Here is a 14278-nt window from a genome sequence, read left to right as displayed (position 1 = left end):
CGGTTGGGACATTAGTCCCGGTTCTCGAACCGGGACTAATCAACCGAGACTAATGCTAGCCCCGGTTCGGCCCGAACCGGGGCTAATGGCCTTCCACATGGCGGGGCTGGGAGCGAGGGGGGTATTAGTCCCGGTTCGTATTACGAACCGGGGCTATTTCATCGCTGTTTTTTTAGTAAATTTTGGGTTTAGGGTTTTGCACTAAATTGGATGGGCTATTTTGCTGCCCCTTATTTTCCTATTTATCTGTTACATATATATTGCACATCGTCACGAATATATTACACCATCTCATCCGTCGTGCTTTGTCTAACATATTTACAAAATGTAGACACGAGTTACATGCACATATATGCATCTTTTTTACACTATATCATTTCATATCATTTCCGTCGAATGGCAATAGTATTCTAATCGATCATCTAACAACTCATCATCAACTTAATCATATACCAAGTTATCATATGATACACATAAAATAAAACAGAGAAGCATCATAATATATATACTCATCATATGCATGCATCCTAATTAATCGATCATGTCAAGTAATAATATAAACCAGAATAACTTGTCTCTCATAAAACCTAGTCCTCGCTCTTAGATATAATGTCATAAAACAGAATAACACCTATGGCTCCATGATGAATCACAGAGGTCCAACGGTCTCCAGCTTGTGGCTTGCGAACCTTCTTTATTTCTCTCCATTCTTCAATTTGGAGCCTTTTTATCTTGATTTGAAGTTAATTGAGTATGGAGCATAGAACTCAGCCCTCAGCGGGCTTCTAATTTTCGTTTGACCTTCTGGGTCCATCAACGAAGGCACTACATCCTGTGGCAGTTGTTGTTGAAGAACATAATAATAACCTAGTTAGCAATGTAATCAACACCATTTATGCAATAGTAGAGCGTACTTAATTAGGAAACTCTTATCAAGACATTTCGGCGAATGTCATACGGACTCAACCTATGCACTAGTGGCATGTACAATGTATAATTTTGGCCAATTCCCAAATGATACGGGAAGGTATTCCTAGAAGCCAGAACACCAGCAACAAGAAAGTAGAGAAGAACATCCTTCTCCTCCCAAGTTAGATGTGATCCATACGTGTAGTGAGTCATGTCAATTAACTTCCGTAATTCAGTCGAAGCAACGAAATAAGTTGTAAATTATAATTTAACAAATTTATTATATGTATGAACACCAACTATTTCTAAATATAAATGCAAATTACTTGACAAATATGGTTGAGAAACTCACATGGAGGTAAAACAGGAAGCATATCCTAATCTAAAACGTTTGTACCACCTATTTATCTTCCTTGTTAATGACAAGTCCATGACGATTTTCAATCATCTAGTCATGTGTTACTCTAGTTAGTAGGTTGCATCCCGACGAGTGATGACATCCTCCACCACTCAAGCAGGTGTCCAAACTAAGAAGTTAGAGCATCCCTTTTCATCGACCTATATATATAGGGAGTTTCTTCATATTACGATGGTGAGCTGCTGGTCTATAATAGCATCTCGACGTTTCCACGTCCCTAAGCACAATGTGTTGTTGTTGTTGTTGTTGTTGTACAACATGTAACATGAGACAATTATTTAGTACAGTAGTAACTATGGACCAATAACTACGAACCTGCAGCGTGTGGTCAAAGTTTTCAATTGTTCAATTTTCAGGGCATACCACTCGTTATTCGGTGGAATTAATGGTCATTTCTTATTGTAAGTATATATTTGAACCGGTAGTACAGCTCAACTTCCCAGCCATTTCATTAAATATTGAGCACCAAACAAATTTTTAATAGACGATGAACACCACATGACATGTAAATTGCGAGAGGACTCTCTTACTACAGAATACAATTCTCGTGAGAAATCTAAACCTCTACGTGTAGTTATTTTCAGGATCAAACAATTAGATCAACTTTTGCGAAGAATATTTATTGATACCGGTGTTAAGGTGTTATGCCGATACCACTGGATAAAATTAAAATTTTAGTGTTCCTAAATATTCTTATAAGTTTTTACAATATTCAGAAGATATGTGTATAACTTGCTAAAAACTTCAAATTCAATTGGAAAATAAATAGAGAGAAAAACAGGCTGAAACCAACTATTTCTAAATATAAATGCAAATTACTTGACAAATAGCGCTCCTTGTCTCAATTCTCTCGCGGTCTTCGAAACCGAGCCTCTCCAATGCATATCCTCTTGCATGGCAAGGGAGGTACATATCTCCATTCTCGTCAAGCTTCATGCTGAAGAACCTATCGTCTCGCAGGTGAGGCGTGTCGCACATACCCCGAGAGTCGCCGCAATACTCACACTTCCAATATCCATCGTCAGACATTTCCTGTTTTAATGTGGTAAATGTGTGTAAACAACAATCGTGACACTATATACATCAAAAGAATTGAACATATATATATATATAACATAGCTAGCTAGGCCACTCAGACATTCTGGCAAAACTTAGCACAATTTAGCAAGCAAAATTGAGAAACTAACTACTGTTTTATGCATTATATTAACACCAACAAAAGGATGATATTTGTAGGTTGGTGAAATATGTATGTGCCTTTTTCCTCTCCAAAGTTTAAATAAACCATTGGTTGTCTAATTCAAACCTAATGTGTGCCTACTTACATGAAATTACAAACAAGATTTTTTTTCCTTCTTTCTAGTTAGCCCATCAAAAGATCTTCAACAAGCATATATATCTTGATTTTCTTATTAACATATGCATCTCAATTTCCATTATTTCAATTTGTTCTAGCAGCTTGAACCGATGGCCCAAATCTAAATGGCAGCAACCTTGGGGTGCTAGAGCGGGAAGGGAGGGGGCGGCGGCGCCTGGAGGGAGTGGGCTTACGGGAGCGGGATGGGGAGCGAGGGGGAAGGCCGGCTTACCGGAGCGGGAGAGGGGGAGGGGGCTTACCGTGGGAGGGGAGAGGGACGGCGGCGACGGCGAGGGAGGCGGCGGCGACAACGATGACATTGACGGCGAGGTAGGTGGCGGCGGGGAGGAGCGCGGAGACGGTGACGGCGCGTCGGGGAAGAGTCGGCGTCTATCAAGGGTTCGTCCGCGTCGCGCGCAAGAGGAGGAAGAAGATGAAACCGCGATTTCGACATCACAAATTTCCAACTACCACCTATATAGGGGGAGCTTTGGTCCCGGTTCGTGGCACAAACCATGACTAAAGACACCCTTTAGTTCCGGGTCGAGCCACGACCCGGGACTAAAGATCCCTTTTCGGCAGGCGGAGTGGCGGGAAACGAGGGTCTTTAGTCCCGGGTCGTGGCTCGACCTGGGACTAAAGGGGGTATTTAATCACGGTTCATGCCACGAACCGGGACTAAAGGCCTGGGCTGCTGGCATTCCAAAGTTTAGTCCCACCTCGCTTGTCGAGAGGAGCCGCCACTAGTTTATAAGCCCCGCTGTCCCAACCGTGTCGAACTCCTCTCTAAAACAGACTTACGGACCTAAACGCACTGTAAACTTAAAAATTACAAATATATTTGAAATTATGGACAAAATTCAACCTAAATTCAAAGTGAGGTCACTTTGGAAATTGTTGTCACTTTGAATTTACGTTGAATTTTCTCTATAAATTCTCATATAGTTTCAAAAAAAATTCCATTATTTTTGTTTTGTTCTTTGCTTTATTTATTTTTCTACTAACAACTAAATATTTAGTTTTCAAATTTGAATTCTTTAAAGTTTGTGAATAACTTTACTTTCATTCTTTTTCTCTTCTATTTTAGTTTTCTTTTTAGTTGAGTTTAGATTTTAACCAAAAAACTTTATGAAAATTCTTTTTAGTTGATTTTATTTTATTTTTCGTTAATGTTTTACTTGATTCTTTTTAACAAATAAACACTTGGATAATTTTAGTTGATTATTTTTACGTGCATTAATTTATTTTGTTGAACTAGTTGACCCTGAAATTGAAAAGCACTACAAATGAACTCTGAAAATGTTTAAAGTTAACATGGTATCATCATTTCACCTACATAGCATGTGCGAAAAAGTTGAGAGGGTTACGACAAAAACTGGATGCACTTCGTGTACAAAACGGACAATCTCTCTCGAAGTATAAAGGTTTCAAACGAGAACTCATCTTTACAAAGGGATTTTATTTTTTTGAACTTATTTGAACTCCATACTTTTTGCTTGTTAAAAATGCACCATTCAATGGCACATAACAAATTTTCAACAATTTCTGACTTCATTTGGTATTTTTCATGCATCTACTTTATTTTTTTGAGCTAGTTGACCCTGAAATTGAAAAACACTACAAATGAACTCTCAAAATGTTGAAAGGTGGCATGGTATCATCATTTCACCCACATAGCATGTGCTAAAAATTTGAGAGGGTTACGACAAATATTGAATGCACTTCGTGTACAAAACGGACAATCTCTCTCGAAGTATCACAGTTTCGAACGAGAACTCATCTGTTACAAAGGGATTTCATTTTTTTGAACTCCATACTTTTTGTGTGTTAAAAATGCACCATTCAAAGGCACATCACAAGTTTTCAACAATTGCTGACTTTATTTGGTATTTTTCGTGCATTTACTTTATTTTTTTGAGCTAGTTGACCCTAAAATTATAAAAGCACTACAAATGAACTCTGAAAATGTTGAAAGTTGGCATGGTATCATCATTTCACCCACATAGCATGTGCTAAAAATTTTAGAGGGTTACGACGAAAACTGGATGCACTTTGTGTACAAAACGGACAATCTCTCTCGAAGTATGAGGGTTTCGAACGAGAACTCATCTGTTACAAAGGGATTTCATTTTTTTGAACTTATTTGAACTCCATACTTTTTGTGTGTTCAAAATGCACCATTCAAAGACACATCACAAATTTTCAACAATTTCTGACTTCATTTGATAATTTTCGTGCATTTACTTTATTTTCTAGCCAGTTGACCGTGAAATTGAAAATCACTACAAATGAACTCTTAAAATATTGAAAGTTGGCATGGTATCATCATTTCATCCACATAGCATGTTCTAAAAAGTTGAGAGGGTTACGACAAAAACTGGATGCACTTCGTGTACAAAACGGACAATCTCTCTCGAAGTATGTGGGTTTCGAACGAGAACTCATCTGTTACAAAGGGATTTTATTTTTTTTGAACTTATTTGAACTCCATACTTTTTGTGTGTTCAAAATGCACCATTCAGAGGCACATCACAAATATCTAGCACAAGGAGAAGAAGGAAGAGTGACCCCCACAACAACTGTCACATTCTTCTTCTCTCATATATGGTGGACACTCCCTCACCTAATTTTTCGACCATCGATGATGGTCGCTACTCCTACTTACCCTAGTGCATAACAAATATCTAGCACAAGGAGAAGAAACAAAAGCGACCCCCACAACAACACTTGGCATTCTTCTTCTCTCATATATGGTGGACACTCCCTCACCTCACTTTTCGACCGTCGATGATGGTCGTTACTCCTTCTTCCCCTTGTGCATAACAAATATCTAGCACAAGGAGAAGAAGGAGAAATGACCCCCACAACAACAGTCAGCATTCTTCTTCTCTCATATATGGTGGACACTCCCTCACCTGATTTTTCGACCGTCGATGATGGTCGCTACTCCACTTCCCCTAGTGCATAAAAAATATCTAGCACATGGAGAAGAAGGAGAAGCGATCCCCACAACAACAGTCGTCATTCTTCTTCTCTCATATATGGTGGACACTCCCTCACCTGATTTTTTAACCGTCGATGATGGTCGCTATTCCTTCTTCCCTTAGTGCATAACAAATATCTAGCACAAGGAGAAGAAGGAAGAGCGACCCCCACAACAACAGTCGACATTCTTCTTCTCTCATATATATGGTGGACACTCCCTCACCTGATTTTTCGACCATCGATGATGGTCGCTACTCCTTCTTCCCCTAGTGCATAACAAATATCTAGCACAAAGAGAAGAAGGAGAAGTGACCCCCACAACAACAGTCGGCATTCTTCTTCTCTCATATATGATGGACACTCCCTCACTTGATTTTTCGACCATCGATGATGGTCACTACTCCTTCTTCCCCTAGTGCATAACAAATATCTAGCACAAAGAGAAGAAGGAGAAGCGACCCCCACAACAACAGTCGGCATCCTTCTTCTCTCATATATGTTGGACACTCCTTCACCTGATTTTTCGACCGTCAATGATGGTCGCTACTCCTTCTTCCCCTAGTGCATAACAAATATCTACAAGGAGAAGAAGGAGAAGAGACCCCCACAACAACAGTCGGCATTCTTCTTCTCTCATATATGGTGGACACTCCCTCACGTGATTTTTCGACCGTCGATGATGGTCTCTATCCCTTCTTCCACTAGCGCATAACAAATATCTAGCACAAGGAGAAGAAGGAGAAGCGACCCCCACAACAACAGTCGCTATTCTTCTTCTCTCATATATGGTGGCTCGGGCATTTCATCGAACACCTCATGTGCATGAACTAGAGTGACAAGAGCATGGCATGCATGCTCACACCTCAACGACCAAAAACACAGGAGAGGGTGGGCAGGGGCGAGGGTTTATATAGGCAACACTTTAGTCCCGGTTTTTCTATAAAACCGGGACTAATAGCATACACTTTAGTCCCGGTTCGTGCCACAAACCGGGACTAATGATCCACGGCACGCCACGTGGTTCCGCGGCACGCCATGTGGGACTAATGGTCTTTCATTTTTAAACGACTGTTTTAATCAAAAACAGATCGGTTATAAAAGGGATTTCTTTTTTTAACTTATTTGAACTGAAGACTTTTTGTATATATATGTGGTCGAAATGCATGATACCATGAAGTTATAATGGGCTAAACCATTCAAAAGTGGCAAATGAAGTTAGAAAGGGCTAAACCATTCAAATTTGGAAACTATAATGGCACAAACAAAAACTAGACATATATAAATTAGTCCAAGCAGTACATGATACTAGTCCAAACAGTACATAATAATAGCTAACATAGATATATATAAAAATGTTCGACGTTGAAAACACTACTCGTCTGAATCGTCTGAATCAGAATGTCCACCTTGTCTGAGGTGACGCTCGCCATAGCTGACGACTCGAATCTTGCGGTACAACTCATATGAAATATATGCATCTTTTGCTGCATACTCAGTATTGATACGATCAAGTGGGGCCTTCTCCCAAAGTCTGTGCTGAGACTTTGGGAAATTGGTCTTCATATCACCATACTACTCGTCGATCAAGGCAACTGCCATATGAGCCATCGAAGTCCTGGCATGTCGAAGCCTAAATACCGTTTGGAGATCAATGAGGCAACTAGTTGGTATCTCAATACTGAAGTTGTGCCTCATATTCATCTTGTCGTTCGTTATGTCAACGGTAGCAAAAGTAATGCCGCTGCGAAGGAAGTCCATGAGTTCTGGACAATGCTTGTCACTACTGCATCAACAACAAATTAAAATAGAACAAATGTTACATACTGCTGTAACAAGGAAAAATGTTTCGTTACAACTAAAGAAAAAATTATCTTTAGGATTCAAATGGAATGTATTGCTATCCTATCCTATGCAATTTTCATATCCTATGAAGTGATTAAGAAACGGTAAATTAATTATGACATATATATATATATATATATATATATATATATATATATATATATATATATATATATATATATATATATATATATATATATATATATATATAGGGTCGCGCTATTCGTCATCCTGGGTGAGGAATAGTTATTCTTCACCCCCTCCATTTTAACATCAATGCATCGTAATTTTACGTTCCGTAATTTTTTTTCTTATTCCATACGTAAAAGCAGACTGTAAGAAAATATATAATCATTGTAAAAAATATTTTTGTTACGTAAAATTACAAACGTAAAAACATAGTATAAAAGATACATAAAATGCATATTTTCTTGTCTTACAGCCTATATTTTTAAAAAAATTATGTCAAATTTTACATAGTGGGTCAATATGAATGTAACTATTTGTATTTTAAATGTAATTTATTTATGAAACGCTCGTAAGATTACATCGGGTGAAGAATAACCTATTCTGCACCCTGGGTGATGAATATGCAATATATATTCTCCCACGGTTTTGCGAATATGCAATAAGCTAGACATATTGCATATTGCTATCCAATGGAACCAAGAGAGATCACTATAGCTATCCAATGAAACCTAGAGAGATCACTAGCTATATGCAATTTTCATAACTATAACATATCATATTGCTATCTAGTGGAACCTAGATAGATCACTAGCTATATGCAATTTTCATAACCTTGGATCAAAGAACGCCGCATAAAATTGTTTCACTACAACTAAAGAGAAATCTATCTTTATAGGATTCCAAAATGTAACATATAGCTATCGATCATGTGCAATTTTCATATCCTATGAATTGATCAAGAAACTCTTAATTAACCATCCAATGGAACATATATGGAAACTGCATATTGCTATCCAATGGAACCTAAAAAATCACTATATATATGCAATTTTCATAACCTTGGATCAAAGAAAGCCTCAAAACATACATCGCCCATTGGAAGATCAAGACATGGTGTTTGAAACATAGTTGGATGACGGCAACACCTCGTTGATCGACCGTGTACTCCAGATCAAGCCCCAAGAACTTCTCATGACCCACTGCGGCGTCAAGCCACTCCTTCAACTATCTAAGAAAATGCGACAACTCCCTGCTCTCGTTCGTGTACACGACATCGAGCTTGGTCTTGCCATGTGCGAGCACCTCTCCGAAGCGAGTTGGCATGGTGAAAGAAGAGAAGGGAAGAAGAGAGGGGAAGAACAGAGCGAGAGAGGAGAAGAATAGAGAAATGGCAGCAGACTCTGCTTCGGTTGTGCTTTTGGAAAGCGGGATGCAAACCGTTTGGGCCTTTAGTCCCGGGTTGAGCCACCAACCGGGACTAAAGGGGAATACCAACGGTTGCCACCACTACGACAGGCCACGTGTCAGACCTTTAGTCCCGGGTTGAGCCACCAACCGAGACTAAAGGGGGATACGAACGGTTGCCACCACCGCGAGACACCACGTGTCAGTCGCTGGATCTTTAGTCCTGGTTTTTGGGCGAACCGGGACTAATCCATCGAACCAAACCGGGGCTATTGCCCCGCTAGGCCCTGGCAGCTCGAACCGGGACCAATGCCTGACATTGGTTCCGGTTTTGATTTGAACCGGGACTAATGGTCTTTCGGCCGAGGGCCGAAAGACCCTTTTTCTACTAGTGTAAGAATTCCGTACGTATTTAATATTGAAGAATGGTTAAAGATGAGTTAAAAAAAATGCTTAAAGAGATTGTAACAGACAGATGTGATAATCTATTACCCCCAGGAATTTTCTGTCTACATGCTTAGCTGAATCAACTTAACATTAGAGTTCATATTGTTTGCATACGAAGCAAAACTTTATAGTTTCAACCGACCAAAGATGCCATATATGAGTGGTGAGCAAAAGGTTTTACAGCAAATGGCTCCAGTTCCAGGAACAAATTGCAAAATTGGGAACACTGAAAAAAAAATCATCTTACCTGAAAGGTTGGAACTAACCCAGGGCTCCACAAGAATCTTCCTTCATCAACATCCATAACTTCATCTATGTTTTTTCATCTCAAGAGGGGGAACTCTCCATTATCTTTACATCTTTAAGAAAAAAAAAGACATCCGGTTATGATTGTAATCCTATTGAATAAGTTTTTCATGACAACCAGAAAATAAAAGTAACTTCAACTCTCCAAAACTGCATAGCATTATGCCCATTTTAGCAGTACTAAATTCCGTCGAGAAGAGGTGCACTTATTTCGAACAAAAATATACGTCAAGTATGCAGAGACCGACTGTTTCAAGTTTCAACAGAAAATTCTTAAAACACGAAAAAGATTTTTTAAAAAGGAGGCCAGGTGCACTAACGGAAAAAATACAACTTCTAAGTGTCACCTGGCCGATTTTGTAAGATACTAATCGTATCATCCCAGGACACTTCCCACGCTGAATCTCGATGCAGGGAGGCATGGACACCTTCAACCTTAAAAGAAACAGTTTGCTGCTGACTTCAAGAAAAATCATCTGACACACAAATTAGACCAACCTCAACAAATATCAAAAAGTAAACAAAAGCACTTGATAGTACATGTAGCAATATCGCCAACAGTAAAGCACGCAATATATAAAATGGTATTTATTGGCTAAACAAACAAAACAAATTCAGAGGAATAGAGGCACTGGTTTTACTCCAATAAGATAATGAGCAGTTATACACTAACGAAGATCTGTTACAGCTCAAGAAAGAATAGTATCAGCTTCGATTATTTTGGGTAAGTTTCAGCTATTGCCAGTACTAGGATGCACATACCTGAGATCCAATAGATGTTCTAGTGCAGGACTTAAAAAAACACAACTGAGGTTACTAGGAACAATTAAACTTCACGGTTTCAGTAGATTTCTTGAATTTCACCATAAAGTAAGGCATAGCAAAGCAGGGGTCGGTAACAACACACGAGATATTTTGAGGCTTGAGACGACGCGTACTCTCTCCTTGCGTCGCTCCCAAGGCGACCGAGGGGGACCCTAGCGCCACCGGCCCAGTGCCCGCCCCCCTCCTCTCCTTCTAGCCACCGTCGGACAAAGCCCAGCTGGCGTCGGCGACGGCGGGACTTCCTCTCCCCTCTACCGACGGGAACGGCACGGGCGGTCCTCTCGGCAGGTGGCGGCGCGCTGGTGGTGGGGCGTGACGGCGCAGGCTCGAGCGGTGACGGCGGGCTCCCGTGCGTGCTCCACGGCTGTTGTGGCCCTAGTGACTGCGTGGATGGCTGTCTGGGTGTGCCCGTGGTGTCCGCGGCCCCGATCTGGTGAGGTCAGATCTGGTCGTCGGTGACACGGGTGGCGCAGGACTGCCCCCGGCGGATGTGGCTGGCCCGGGCTGGGGCGTCCTTCGCTGGCTACCTTCCTGGTTGGTCTTCACGGTGGGGCAGCTCATGATGGTGACGCTGGTTGTCGGGGTGGTCGCTACATGGTGATTGGTCTTGACCACAGGGTGCGGGGGTGGAAGGTCCTGGCTGCCTGGCTTGCCGGGACCTTGGCATGTGGTTGCGGGTGAAGCTGGTGAAGGAGATCCAGATTGGGGAAAACTCTTGATCAACCACGCCTGTCCGCACCAACGATGACGCTCAAGGGCGCCGCTTTTCTTCTTGGAGAAGTCGGTCTATGTCTGCTCCTCTACCTCCCTCCTACCCGCCCTCGGGTGAAAACCCTAACTCTGATGGGTGGCGGCGGCGTCCTTGACATCATGACCTTTCTGAAGGCGTCGCCTTGAGGGCTGACTGGTGGTGGGCACTATGTGGATCCTCGACGACTGCTGGTGGTGGGCACTGGTTCGGGGGAAACCCTAGGATTTGGTCTTTCAGATCGAACGATGGCGGTACTCCGGTGCCGCTTTTCTCTTGGGAACATCGTTTGTGGAGCAGCACTGGATGACACAGGCAGGAGGTGGAGCGGTTTCGTCTTGTATGAAGATTTGGTGGAGTTGTCAAGTCATGCCTGGCAGACAGGTGCTACGCTGACTCATGCCTGGTTGGCAGGTGCTACGCATGACAGTTTTCCAGAATCTTCGTGTCTGGATGGATGAGCGAGGGCAGGGGCGCTGTTTGGCGTCGTGGTGGCGTCGACGGATGTTCGGATTGGCAAAGATGATACGAATCTCTCTTTCTATAGATGGATCAGTGAACCGATTATGATGGTTGCTTCTAATGTGTGCATGTGGTGTGCACTTCAGGTCTGTTGCACCGGTTGTTGGTCCTGATACGTTATGTGGATGGATTGACGACAACACCGGTTTTAGATATGGGAAATGAGAGCACTCCACACTATTGAGTCTATAAATGTGAATGATGGCTTCGGATGGTTTGATGTATATTTTTATGAGACCTTTGTGGAATAATTAATAAAGATGGCTGCATGCATCGATTGATGCAAAGGCCGAAGGTTTAACCTCCTTTTCTAAAAATTAAAAAAGCAAAGCAAGGGTTAAACATCAGTAACAAATTGAAAAAAAAAATCAGCATGAATTACCTTAAGGCAGCTGCCGAGGACTCGCGGCACAAGTCTAATTTGTTATATGCAGTCAGAGGCCTAGTTCACCATTCAAAAAGAGATGATTATTTTTTCCAGCATTCACACAACACCCATCTTGTATCAATCCACAACATAAGGAAGATATTATGGCTTTTTTGAACCTCCTACTCTACAATAAACAGCTTGCCATTCATCTGGAAACTGGCACAAATGAGGAAAAAAACTGCCCGAGTTTTCTTAAAAGATTGGGCAAAAATGGTTGCTGATCACTCGCATAGGGCGGCTGATCTGTGCTCTCCTCAGCCACCACAGAAGTCCACTCAGTGGCCAGCCATTGTTTCACCCTGTCTCGCTTCGCCACGAGCCGGCCTTTGTTCCTCGCGGACAGCCGCAGGGGGCTCCCCATCCGGCTCAGAACCTCCTGTGCCAGCTCTCGCACCTTGGGCTCGCCTCGGACGTCGCTGTGCTTCCCGACACCGCACACGACAGACACTTCCGAAAAAGAGGCTTCCGTCCAACCCCATAAGTCGCGAAACTGTAGGAACCGCGACTAATGAATTCTTTAGTCGCGGTTCGGAAGACGAACCGCGACCAAAGTCCTGGGCCCAGGGCGCTCGGTGGCCAGCTGGTGCACGTGAGGGGCTTTAGTCGCGGTTGGCCAGGCCAACCGCGACTAAAGGTCTTTAGTCGCCGGTCGCCTGGCCAACCGCGACTAAAGGTCGTTGCGCGCGGGAACGAAAAACCCGCCAAAAACCTTTAGTCGCGGGTCGCCTCCCCAACCGCGACTAAAGGTGGGGGGCTATAAATACAACGCCCGAACCGTCGACTCCATCTCGTCTTCTCCGATCTCTGCCGCGCCGAAGGCCTGCCGCCATCGCCCTCGCCCTCGACGTCGCCCGCCGTCGCCCTCGCCGCCCGCCGTCGCCCTCGCCCTCGACGCCGCCCTCGCCGCCCGCCGTCGCCCTCGCCCTCGACGCCGCCCGCCGTCGCCCCTCGCCCTCGACGCCGCCCCGTCTCGCCCACGTACGGCGCCGCCGGCCGCTATCACCGGCCTCCCTCGCCCGCCCTCAACGCCGCCGGCCGTCTCTTGTCCGATTCACATGCATGCCCCGGGAGCCCATCATCCGTTGTCAATATAAGTTAGAATTATGCCCCGTAGAATATGTGAAACTCCTTCAAAATTAAAATAAAGCATAAAAAAAATAAAACAATACAAATTAAACAGAAAACAGGTTTGGGGGGGGGGGGGCTAAAACCCTAAACCTGCGGCGGCCTTTAGTCGCGGTTGTCCATAAGAACCGCGACTAAAGGTCCTCCGCCCCGACGGCCGCCTGGCGTCCACGTGGACGGGCCTTTAGTTGCGGTTCTTAAGCAACCGCGACTACAGGGGGGGCCTTTAGTCGCGCCTATTTGGTCGCGGTTGCGCAACCGCGACTAATGACAGTTGCGAACCGCGACCAAAGGCCCTTTTTCCACCAGTGAATGGACATGCACGGCCCCCTCTCACTGCGTCCACCCAGTGCAGCATCAGCACATAGGCTGATGTTATACTGAACCCATGCAGGTTCAGCTTCACCTCAGTTTCTGACCAAACCATCGCCTTGTTCAACACTGATGAGGCTGCCAGGAGCTCCTGCACCACCTCAGCTTCTGCCGGCCATGGAGATCAGGAGATGCAGACTTGAGCTTCCTCACCAACTGCACCGCAGAGAACGGGGGTGAAGGGCCCAGTTCGAATCATATGGAAATTATATCTTTAGATTCGTCATCAAATGAAGTTTCTAACCATATAATTTTTGTAACATATTATATATTTTTTATTAGTGAAATATAAGAACTAAAAACTTGTGCCTTACCTATAAACCCAACTGAAGGGAGTACTCCGTCCGTTTTTATTTAATCTGCATATTAGATTTGACATAAGTCAAATTTTATAAAGTTCAAATAAGTTTATTAAAAATAGTTTAAACTTTCACAATAAAAAATATATGGTATCAAAATATATTGAAGAGTGATTCTAATGGTATTGATTATTTTTAACCGGGATACTTCTCTATTCCATTAACCAAAACAACCAGCTAAATCGCTGGTAACCAGACCACATGCAAAGTCCGGGACCCCATCCGCCCATACAGTTAAGGATGCAAGCCCAAGGCTAGC

This window comes from Hordeum vulgare, chromosome 6H (assembly GCF_904849725.1).
Source record: "Hordeum vulgare subsp. vulgare chromosome 6H, MorexV3_pseudomolecules_assembly, whole genome shotgun sequence".
Taxonomy (NCBI): domain Eukaryota; kingdom Viridiplantae; phylum Streptophyta; class Magnoliopsida; order Poales; family Poaceae; genus Hordeum; species Hordeum vulgare.
The sequence above is the reverse complement of the archived record's forward strand: the minus strand, read 5'-3'. Positions refer to the sequence as shown.